Source organism: Cajanus cajan, chromosome 4 (assembly GCF_000230855.2).
Source record: "Cajanus cajan strain Asha chromosome 4, NIPB_CcT2T_4, whole genome shotgun sequence".
NCBI lineage: Eukaryota > Viridiplantae > Streptophyta > Magnoliopsida > Fabales > Fabaceae > Cajanus > Cajanus cajan.
Window position 1 is genome coordinate 44,564,043 of NC_138520.1, and position 12,661 is coordinate 44,576,703.

Here is a 12,661-nt window from a genome sequence, read left to right on the forward strand (position 1 = left end):
CAAGCGTTCTTTTGGGCATCACATTCAAGGAAGATCCATTATCCACCAAGACTTTTGCGATGTGGTACTCCTTGCACTTTACAGAGATGTGCAAGGGCTTGTTATGATTCAGTCCCTTGGCGGGGATTTCTTCATCGATGAAGGTGAGGTGATCATTAGCCTTGATGTGACTAACAATCCCCTCAAACTCGTCTTGGGAGATAGTGTGTGACACGTATGCTTCGTTCAAGACTTTCAACAGAGCTTGCCGATGCGGTTCGGAGCATAGGATCAACGACAACAGCGTAATCTTTGCTGGCGTCATATGAAGTTGATCCACGATGGAGTACTCGCTCTGTCGGATAAATTTTAACAGCTTGTCAGTCTCTTCCTCGGATTCTTTTTCCTCGGTTTTCTTTTCTTCTTTTCCTTTATTCTTGGGAGATTTATCGTGAAGATCTTCGGGAGTGTAGATCCTGCCACTCCTAGTCATGCCCCCAAGTCGAGCGATGTTAGAGATATCGCTGTCGGCAGAAGAATGGATGTCGTATATCCACGGCACAGCCTTATTTGATTCGTAGGGAAAAGGCCTTGGAGTAGTGATCCTTAATGGTGTTGGACCTTCCCCCTTGTTTGTCTTGATTACCAACAACGGAATTGACGTGTGTTCGCTTGGCGCGGTTGTTGGCTTACACTTGATAACGAATGGCGTGTGATCCATTCCTTGAATATACGCATCGATTATTTCTTTCTTTTTATTAATGTTTATTAATGGATTACTAGGAGAGATGTATGAATGACTTCTAGATCTCTCCATGATCTATATGCATGATATGAGATGATGAGGTTGAATATGCATGCATAGTGTTTATTCAACTAAGCATTATCATGTTTTTAGGATGTTCCTAAGATGATGCATGATATTGCTTGGTTTGGATAAATAACCTTTTTTTTTTTTTTCTTTGGGTATTTTGTATCTTTTTTGTATTTATTTTTTGGGTGAAAAGGGAAACTACCTATATGAATGCAATGAAGGTAGATGTTAACACCATGTACTTAGAAGATCCTTATTCCTATTTATTATTTTTTTATTTAAAAAGAATGTTGTATGTTTAAAAGGTGCAATGTATGCTCATACAATGTCACATAAAAATGCACACACAATTCACTCATCCACGAACAGTCACGAGCGAATCACGAGGTAGGGGTCTCCTGCAGAAAAGTGCATATTCAAGGAGGATCTAACTGTTCTCACTTGGTCAAAGGCCCCCAAGGTGCCCCCATTATAGGGACCCAATTCCTCTCGTCGTAAGTCGATGGGAAGCTCCAACGCACTGTCGGACTCGAGTTCATGGTTATCACCTTGAGTGATGTTTTTCCGACAACGGTCTCGTAGGCTCCTATAGACCCATTCAACCGGCCGTACTAACATCCACTCCCTATGGATTACCACTCATGCCCCCGGGTATAGAGGGAACTGTTGTGTGCAAAGGTTTGTGTGCAATTTATTTCAAACAATTGCGGAAATTTAAACAAACAACAGTTATTTAAAGCCAAATATATAAAGCATGTTATCATACAAGCAAGGGGTAATGAAGTAATTTTAACTATTATTTGTTAAAAATAATCTGTCACTAAATGGGACTGACTCTCGAAGCTTCCCCAGTGAAGTCGCCATCTGTCGCCACCGGCCCAAACGGGCCTCGGCGGTCGCGAAGACGGTCGAGCTCGCTTATTATTTTAGTTTTGAAAATGTATTGGATTATTAGAACGACTTGTTCTCAAACTGAGACCTTGTCGATCCTATCCAATTTATTTATTAAAACGTCTCACCAATCCATATTAATCCCAAGCGGGACCCTCCATGGATTAGTGGTTTTCGTAAAAGGAGGGTTCGTGGAGTCGCCACCAATGTTTTACTCAAAACATTGGAAAAAGGGATAAGGCAATTGATTTTATAAATCAACTTTGGCCATTACAACCAGAGTTGGGTAAGGGAGTCGGTTACGCGTGGGGAAGGTGTTAGCACCCCACAGCGCCCCTTTCGGGTTCCCTATGACAGATTATTTTCTAAAATAACAGCGTAAAATTACTAAATTACCCCTATTTATTCTAAGCAATTATAAATTAACTATCTACATGATGACAGTTTAAATATGCACACAGAAAGCAGTAAAAGGAAGGATTTAAGAAGAAACCTCTTGAAGCGTGCTTTTATATATTGAGTAAAACTGGGAAGCTTTTTGGCGTTCCCTCGCTCTACAAGCTCGCTCGCTCCTTCTAAAAACTTTTAACTATGGAAATCCGGAGGATTTCCCTTCGACTAGGTTCGATCCTCAAGCAAAATGGCTCGGGGCTCAAGAACTTCGTCGGATCAACTCTCCGAGTGATTTCTAGGGCAGAACACTGCTCAAAAACCCCAGAATACTCAAGGAGAGGGTTAAAACTATGTGAAAAAGTGTGGAATGACGTCCAATTGACGTCATATTTATAGGGAATAGGCGCAATACGGCCTACAGAAGCAATACGGCCGTATTGAAATTTTTGAACTTCAATACGGTCATATTGAGTTCAATACGGCCGTATTGAAATTCAGAAATTTCAATGCGCCCGTATTGAGTTCACTGCGGCTGTATTGAAGCTTCAATACGGCCGTATTGATTTCAGTACGGCCGTATTGAAGTTTCAGAAACTTCAATACGCCGTATTAAGTTCAGTACGGCCGTATTGGGCTTCATTCCCTCCACTTCCTTATTTTGAGCTATTCTAAGACCTCTAGACCTACAGAGAACCCTCCTAGGGCCTTCCAGGAGTCCTTCTGGCTGATCTTCCTTCAGTCTTCGAGAGTCTTCAAGCTTTATTTCCGACCCGGACAATTTTAGGGGTCTACAATTTTGATTAGTTATTTAAGCATGATAGTGATTTTATAGTATGAGATGAGAGGTTGATGTTTTGATAGTTTGTATAGGCATGTGTGTGCATGAATTTGGTGAATGATGCATTGTACACCATTATACTGAACCAGTATTAAGAGGGAAGAAGACTGATCACCTTCCTCCTCATCTTGGTTAAGTGAAGTATTATGGCATGCAACTCATTATTCCAAGCATCTATATCTGAAAGTGATATTTGTTTGTGTGTTGACACATGTTGCATTTCATATGGTGGTGAGTTGTGAGTATTGCATGGAAAGGAATAAGATGGGTAGGAGATCGAAGGATAGGAACATAAGATAAATCTGGTCTTTCTGAGTGAATTTGAGGTTGTTTCAGAGCTTAGGGAGTTGAAATACTTCAAGGAATAGGATATTTGAGGTGAATAGGTGCTAAGGGTGAAATTTGGAAATTTTGAAAAATGGCTATATATAGGGACTTAGGACCGGAGGATTTCATTTGTCAGACAGAGACAGTTTTTAGAGAGAGAAAGTAGAGAGAGAAAGGCTCTGGTCCGGAGGGAAGCTGAGGACATATTTGGGAAGCTTATCAAGCCAGGATCAATCTTCACAACTGGAGTTTCAGGAGATTTGGCCTCTAAAGCCTTGAAAATTGAGATTGAAGTTTGAATTGGGAATTTGGGGGTTTGTCCAAATCTTGCATTTCTGAAGTTTCTGAGGTAAGGGTAGTATTTATAAGACTTAATCTAGTATGTATGGGTTTGAAATATCATATTAATTTCATGATTTAAGCTTGATTAAGGATGGATTGAGGAAAAAGGGGTTTGATAGGGTTTTCATGATTTCTTCATGATTTGCATGAATTAATGGTTAAAACTTGATTTTATTGCTTAAAATGTTGTTTCTGGATATTGTTTATGCTTTATAATGGTTCAATTTCGTGTAATTTGGATTGGATTCATGAATTGGAAGGAATTTTGATGATTTTCAAGTTTTCTGTCGTGAAAGTTACTATTCACATGAATAGTACTATTCATATGAATTCCGTCTGATTGCATAATTTACTATTCATTCAATTTACTATTCATTCAATTTGAATTTACTATTCATTCAATTTGAGTTTACTATTCAGTCACGAATTGATTTCAGAAATTACTGTTCATGTGCATAGTACTATTACTATTCACATGAATAGTACTTTTCATGAGTATTTTGATTTTGTCATGAAAGTTGTAACCTTAGATGTTAGCTTTCTAATGGCATTGGAATCACCCAAAAAGGAGGTCTAGAACTCTAGATATGATTGTTCTAGTGAATGATTTGGCATGGTTATGGAAAAGTTGTATGTAATTATGAAATATGTTATGTGCATGTGGTTTGGAAAAGCTAATAGAACTCAGAGGAGTAAGGTTATGGTATGGAAGATCTCTTGGTGAGATCAGGATATAATCTTTGGAAAACTATAAAATTTGTGAATCCCATGGTGAGGATTCCAATAAGGAACTTTTCCAAGGATTATATAATAAACCACTTCAGATGTTAGGTGAATTCTGAAGTACTCCTCTAAGTATTCTATTTGCTACCGGTATGGGTCTGGGCCGAGTCATACCGATGGATGAGGTGGCTCCACCAGGGTTACGTGACGACGTAAATCCAACTGTATATTTTCCATGAGAGGTTAGGCGTGGGACATGGGTTGCTGACATGTTTCACCGTATCAACACTTGGTTTGGATGGTGTTGAGGCCAACATTTGGTTTGGATGTGTTGGTTACATCATGGATTATACAGTGGTGTGACTTTGTTTTTGGATGTGGAATATGTATACATATGGTATGGATTGTATACATTGGTTATGGATTTCTTTATTAAATATGTATACATTGGTATGGATGTGTATACCTTAGATTCTGGATTGGTTTATATTTGGCATGGAAATAACTATTTTAATGTTCATTTCCTTGGTATGGATATGTATTGTTGATGAATATCTAGTTTAATGATATTTCATTTTATTGTACTATGGTTGGTTTTTATACGTGCTAACCCTTATGTTTCCATGTGGTTTGGACTGTGATGATCTCACTTTGTGGGGGAGCAGATCAGGTGTGAGGCTTTGGGATAGCAAGAAGTCTTTGGTAGCTGCTTTGAGAAGTAGCTAGGTTTAGAGCTTGACCAGCACCTAGGGTGTCTTATATGATGTTATTATGGGATTACTGTATAATTTTACTAAGACTGACTCTGATATAATTATGTTTGATATTATGAAGACAAATTTTTACACTCTAGCGTAGCTGGCTTTTGCTCTATTTTCTATATTATATATCATTTTATTTTAGTTGGTTTTGATGTGACGGCCTAGGGTGGGTTGTTACAATTTTGGTATCAGAGCTGGTCGAGTCTCTTTAGGATTTGTGGGAAATGGTCTTGTTATGTTTCTGTTGTGAGAAAATGGATTTTGAAAAGAATTTCTTATGTGTTTTGGTGTAAACTCATGGGTTCCTTGATCTTTTATCTTGATTAGGATGGTTGGTAGGGGAAACAATTCTAATCCTTCTTCAGGCGTGGATGCACGTCAGATTGCTCAGGCTATGGAGCAAATTGCTGCTGCTATTGGACAACAGAATACTTTGTTGGCTCAGATGGAGACCAACCAGGCTGCAGCTGAAGCAGCTAGGACTGAGGTACCTAATGAGTATAGAGGCTTGTCAGAGTTCAGAAAAGGGAATCCTCCTCAATTTACAGGTGTTGATGGACCTGAAGTTGTTGACCAGTGGATTGAGGAGATGGAGAAAATTTTCATGGTGATGCAATGCCCTGAGGAGAGGAAGCTGGGTTATGCTGTTTATATGTTGGTGGGTGAGGCTAGCTTCTGGTGGAAGGGTGCTCAAGCTATGATGGAGGCTAGAGGAGAAGTGGTAAATTGGGAGAACTTTAAAAAGGTGTTTCTAGAGAAATATTTTCCAGATAGTGCCAGGTATGCTAAGGAAGCTGAGTTTTTGAGACTGCAGCAAGGAAATATGTCAGTACAAGAGTATGTGGTCAAGTTTGAACACTTGGCTAGGTATTATTCTCAAGCTATCACTGAAGCCTGGAGGTGTAGGAAGTTTAGTGAGGGTCTAAGATTTGAGCTGAGAAAGACTATTGTTCCTATGGGAATTATGGAGTTTCCAGTTTTAGTTGAAAAGGCAAAAACAGTGGAAAGATTTGAAGGAGGAAATAAAATGGCAAAGGGTCCAGAGGGATCATCTGGATTTGGTAGGGGGAAACATCCTCAAAAGAGACTATCTCAGTTTCAAATTGGAAATGCTAATAAGAAACCGATGGGGACTACTACTACAAGAGATGTTCAGAGTATTAGATGTTATGTCTGTGGAGGCCCACATATGATGAAAGACTGTCCTACAAAGAACTATACGTGTTTTAAATGTGGTAAGGTGGGTCACATGGCTAAAGATTGCAATGTCATAAATACTTCAGCTAGAGGGAACCAGAAAGTGGATCGGTCTACTGCAGCAGGACGTGTTTTTGCTTTAACAGGTGCTGAAGCTGAAACGTCATCTGAACTAGTAAAGGGAAAGGGCAAAACTGATGGTAATGATATTTCTATTTTATTTGATTCTGGTGCTTCACATTCTTTTATTTCTTATGAATGTGTGGCAAGGTTAAATTTAGTTGTGAGTTCCTTGTGTGTGGATCTAGTTGTTTCTACCCGAGCTTCAGGGTCTATTTTGACTTCTGAGGTTTGTTTGAGATGTCCAGTGGAGGTGGAAGGGCGTTGTTATAAAGTGAATTTGTTTTGTTTACCTCTATCCGATTTGGATGTGATTTTAGGGATGGATTGGCTTTCTGCCAATAGGATTTTGATAGATTGTTCAGAGAAGAGATTAATCTTTCCTACTGTTGAACAGGAGAGGTTTATTTCTAGTGGACAGGTGGATGGGTTGTTGAAGGATGGAGCTCTTGGGTTTATGATCCTCTCTTTTATCAGTGTAGAGAATGAGAAGTTGTTGTATAGTATTGATGTTGTTAGAGATTTTCCAGAGGTTTTTCCGGATGATGTTCCGGGGTTACCACCAAAGCGAGAGTTGGAGTTTAGTATTGATCTTGTACCAGGGGCAGGACCAGTATCTATTTCTCCTTATAGAATGGCACCAGCGGAGTTGTTTGAATTGAAAAAGCAGGTTGAGGAACTTTTGGAGAAGCAGATGATCAGACCTAGTGTATCTCCGTGGGGAGCACCAGTGTTATTGGTAAAGAAGAAGGATGGTGGTGTGAGATTATGTGTGGATTACAGACAGTTAAATAAATTGACAATTAAGAATAAGTATCCATTGCCAAGGATAGATGATTTGATGGACCAATTGAGGGGAGCTTCTGTTTTCTCCAAGATTGATTTGAGGTCTGGGTATCACCAGATTCGGGTAAAGGAGGAGGACATACCAAAAACTGCTTTCAGGACTCGGTATGGTCATTATGAGTATGTTGTTATGCCTTTTGGAGTAACGAATGCTCCAGCTATTTTCATGGATTATATGAACAGGATTTTCAGACCCTTTCTGGATAAATTTGTTGTGGTGTTCATTGATGACATTTCGGTTTATTCTAGATCTATGGAGGAACATAGAGAACATTTAAGGACAGTTTTGCAGGTATTGAAGGAGAAACAGTTATTTGCAAAGTTGTCAAAATGTGAGTTTTGGCTATCTGAAGTGAAATTCTTGGGTCATGTGATTTCTGCACAAGGAATTGCAGTTGATCCTACTAAGGTGGAAGCGGTTTTGAGGTGGGAGCGTCCGAAATCAGTTACTGAAGTTAGAGGTTTTGTGGGATTGGCTGGCTATTATAGAAGATTCATAGAAGGATTTTCTAAAATAGTTATGCCTTTGACACAGCTGACTAGGAAAGATCATCCTTTTGTATGGACGGAGGAGTGTGAGAAAAGTTTTCAAGAGTTAAAGGAGAAACTGACGTCGTCTCCTGTATTAATTCTACCAGATCCTAATAAATCTTTTGAAGTTTATTGTGATGCATCTCATCAAGGTTTAGGATGTGTTCTTATGCAAGATAGACAGGTTGTGGCCTATGCATCTAGGCAGTTAAAGACTCATGAACGAAATTATCCTACGCATGATCTAGAGTTGGCTGCGGTGGTTTTTGCTTTGAAGATTTGGAGACATTATCTCTATGGGGCAAAGTTTGATGTGTTCAGTGATCACAAGAGTCTGAAATATTTGTTTGATCAGAAAGAGTTAAATATGAGGCAGAGGAGGTGGATTGAATTTCTGAAAGATTATGATTTTCAGTTAATGTATCATCCAGGTAAAGCGAATGTGGTGGCAGATGCTTTGAGCAGAAAATCTCTTCATATGTCTTACATGATGGTTAAAGAGATGGAGTTGGTAGAGAAATTCAGGGATATGAATCTTAATGTTGTGATTGCCTCAGATTTTATTAGTTGTGGTATGACTACCATTACTAGTGATTTCTTGGAGATGGTGAAACAAAAACAAGTTCAGGATACGAGATTGAATAAGGTTAGAGAGTTGTTGGGTTCTGAGAAAGCTGAAGGATTTGAACATGATATGGATGGAATCTTGAGGTACAAGGGTAGAATTTGTATTCCACAAGATGAGGAGTTGAAGAAATTAATACTTGAGGAAGGTCATAAGAGCAAGTTGAGTGTACATCCAGGTATGACAAAAATGTATCAAGATTTGAAGAAAATGTTTTGGTGGAATGGTATGAAGAGGGAGGTAACCGAGTATGTCGCATCTTGCATTGTATGTCAGAAAGCTAAGGTAGAACATCAAAAACCAGGAGGTTTGTTACAGATGATGGAAGTGCCAGAATGGAAATGGGATAGTATAACCATGGATTTTGTTGTTGGATTACCAAGATCTGCTAAGAATTGTGATTCTATTTGGGTAATCGTGGATAGATTAACTAAGTGTGCTCATTTCCTTCCAATGAATATAAAGTGGTCCTTGGAAAAGTTAACTCAATGGTATATTAAGGAGATTGTTAGAATTACATGGTGTGCCCTCCAGTATCATCTCTGATAGGGATCCTCGTTTTACATCCCGATTTTGGCAAAGTTTGCATCAAGCATTAGGGACTAAGTTGAAACTCAGTTCTGCTTATCACCCACAGACTGATGGGCAGTCTGAGAGGACTATCCAATCTTTGGAGGACTTGTTGAGGGCTTGTATTTTAGATCATCTAGGGAATTGGGAAGAAATGTTACCTTTGGTCGAGTTCACTTATAATAACAGTTTTCATGCAAGTATAGGAATGGCACCATTTGAGGCTCTGTATGGGAGGAAATGTCGAACACCTCTGTGTTGGTTTAAAGAGGGAGAATCAATGATGGTAGGGCCAGAGATCATCTTACAGACTACTGAAAAGGTGAAGCAAATTCAGGAAAGAATGAGAGCTACTCAGAGTAGGCAAAAGTCTTATGCAGACAAAAGGAGGAAACCTTTGGAGTTTTCAGAAGGAGAACGTGTGTTTTTGAAAGTAACTCCTACCACAGGTGTGGGAAGAGCTATCAAAGCTAAGAAGTTGAATCCTAAGTTTATTGGACCGTATCAAATTCTCAAGAGGATTGGATCAGTGGCATATCAGATTTCATTACCTCCATTTCTGTCTAATCTGCATGATGTGTTCCATGTTTCACAGTTGAGAAAGTATATTCACGATCCGAGTCATGTCTTGGAATCAGAGGCAGTGCAAGTTAAGGAGAATTTAACTTTTGAGAAACAGCCAGTTTCAGTGGCAGATAGGAAAGTTAAGCAATTGCAGGGTAAATCTATCAATTTGGTAAAGGTTATTTGGGATGAGGTTACTAATGAAGCCACTTGGGAGTTGGAAGATAGAATGAAGGATCACCCATATCTCTTTATGAGTAAGTGAATTTTCGGGGACGAAAATTTTTGTTGTTGGGGAGAGTTGTAACACCATGGAAAATACTAAGTTATTTAGTATATATGTATGTATGTATATGTTATTTATGTGGATTTGGAATGTACTTACTTCTATGCATGTTGTATGTTAATGTGATTTTGATTAGTTATTTAAGCATGATAGTGATTTTATAGTATGAGATGAGAGGTTGATGTTTTGATAGTTTGTATAGGCATGTGTGTGCATGAATTTGGTGAATGATGGATTGTACACCAGTATATTGAACCAGTATTAAGAGGGAAGAAGACTGATCACCTTCCTCCTCATCTTGGTTAAGTGAAGTATTATGGCATGCAACTCATTATTCCAAGCATCTATATCTGAAAGTGATATTTGTTTGTGTGTTGACACATGTTGCATTTCATATGGTGGTGAGTTGTGAGTATTGCATGGAAAGGAATAAGATGGGTAGGAGATCGAAGGATAGGAACATAAGATAAATCTGGTCTTTCTGAGTGAATTTGAGGTTGTTTCAGAGCTTAGGGAGTTGAAATACTTCAAAGAATAGGATATTTGAGGTGAATAGGTGCTAAGGGTGAAATTTGGAAATTTTGAAAAATGGCTATATATAGGGACTTAGGACCGGAGGATTTCATTTGTCAGACAGAGACAGTTTTTAGAGAGAGAAAGTAGAGAGAGAAAGGCTCTGGTCCGGAGGGAAGCTGAGGACATATTTGGGAAGCTTATCAAGCCAGGATCAATCTTCACAACTGGAGTTTCAGGAGATTTGGCCTCTAAAGCCTTGAAAATTGAGATTGAAGTTTGAATTGGGAATTTGGGGGTTTGTCCAAATCTTGCATTTCTGAAGTTTCTGAGGTAAGGGTAGTACTTATAAGACTTAATCTAGTATGTATGGGTTTGAAATATCATATTAATTTCATGATTTAAGCTTGATTAAGGATGGATTGAGGAAAAAGGGGTTTGATAGGGTTTTCATGATTTCTTCATGATTTGCATGAATTAATGGTTAAAACTTGATTTTATTGCTTAAAATGTTGTTTCTGGATATTGTTTATGCTTTATAATGGTTCAATTTCGTGTAATTTGGATTGGATTCATGAATTGGAAGGAATTTTGATGATTTTCAAGTTTTCTATCGTGAAAGTTACTATTCACATGAATAGTACTATTCATATGAATTCCGTCTGATTGCATAATTTACTATTCATTCAATTTACTATTCATTCAATTTGAATTTACTATTCATTCAATTTGAGTTTACTATTCAGTCACGAATTGATTTCAGAAATTACTGTTCATGTGCATAGTACTATTACTATTCACATGAATAGTACTTTCATGAGTATTTTGATTTTGTCATGAAAGTTGTAACCTTAGATGTTAGCTTTCTAATGGCATTGGAATCACCCAAAAAGGAGGTCTAGAACTCTAGATATGATTGTTCTAGTGAATGATTTGGCATGGTTATGGAAAAGTTGTATGTAATTATGAAATATGTTATGTGCATGTGGTTTGGAAAAGCTAATAGAACTCAGAGGAGTAAGGTTATGGTATGGAAGATCTCTTGGTGAGATCAGGATATAATCTTTGGAAAACTATAAAATTTGTGAATCCCATGGTGAGGATTCCAATAAGGAACTTTTCCAAGGATTATATAATAAACCACTTCAGATGTTAGGTGAATTCTGAAGTACTCCTCTAAGTATTCTATTTGCTACCGGTATGGGTCTGGGCCGAGTCATACCGATGGATGAGGTGGCTCCACCAGGGTTACGTGACGACGTAAATCCAACTGTATATTTTCCATGAGAGGTTAGGCGTGGGACATGGGTTGCTGACATGTTTCACCGTATCAACACTTGGTTTGGATGGTGTTGAGGCCAACATTTGGTTTGGATGTGTTGGTTACATCATGGATTATACAGTGGTGTGACTTTGTTTTTGGATGTGGAATATGTATACATATGGTATGGATTGTATACATTGGTTATGGATTTCTTTATTAAATATGTATACATTGGTATGGATGTGTATACCTTAGATTCTGGATTGGTTTATATTTGGCATGGAAATAACTATTTTAATGTTCATTTCCTTGGTATGGATATGTATTGTTGATGAATATCTAGTTTAATGATATTTCATTTTATTGTACTATAGTTGGTTTTTATACGTGCTAACCCTTATGTTTCCATGTGGTTTGGACTGTGATGATCTCACTTTGTGGGGGAGCAGATCAGGTGTGAGGCTTTGGGATAGCAAGAAGTCTTTGGTAGCTGCTTTGAGAAGTAGCTAGGTTTAGAGCTTGACCAGCACCTAGGGTGTCTTATATGATGTTATTATGGGATTACTGTATAATTTTACTAAGACTGACTCTGATATAATTATGTTTGATATTATGAAGACAAATTTTTACACTCTAGCGTAGCTGGCTTTTGCTCTATTTTCTATATTATATATCATTTTATTTTAGTTGGTTTTGATGTGACGGCCTAGGGTGGGTTGTTACAACTTGCTTGCCCTTTTGGCAAGCATCACATAGTTTATCCTTACTAAACTTGAGTTTAGGTAAACCAATCACTAATTCCTTCCTACTCAGTTTGTTTAAATGATCCATATGAATATGTGCAGCTCTCCTATGCCAAAGCCATATATTGTCTTCTTGAGTTATTAGACACTTAGTGTTGGAAATTGCTATTGAGTGTTCTAAGTCAAGCATGTATATATTGTCAATTCTTTTTCCAATGAATCTGATTTCATTTGTCTTTTTATCACATATCAAGCAACATGTATTATCAAATTCAATTTTAAAGCCTTTGTCACTTAGTTGACTTATACTCAGCAAATTATGTTTCAATCCATC

At 38.1% G+C, this 12,661-nt stretch overlaps 2 long non-coding RNA genes across 2 annotated transcripts; both read left to right on the forward strand.

The window, feature by feature from the left end:
• The first annotated feature begins 2,894 nt into the window (after positions 1-2,894).
• Positions 2,895-5,159, forward strand: LOC145956800 (uncharacterized). Its single transcript, XR_014433061.1, has 2 exons — positions 2,895-3,591; positions 4,973-5,159. It is a non-coding gene; the product is annotated as an uncharacterized LOC145956800 (long non-coding RNA).
• Positions 5,160-9,776: 4,617 nt separating this feature from the next.
• On the forward strand, positions 9,777-12,220 carry LOC145956801 (uncharacterized). Its single transcript, XR_014433062.1, has 2 exons — positions 9,777-10,653; positions 12,034-12,220. It is a non-coding gene; the product is annotated as an uncharacterized LOC145956801 (long non-coding RNA).
• Positions 12,221-12,661: the final 441 nt, after the last annotated feature.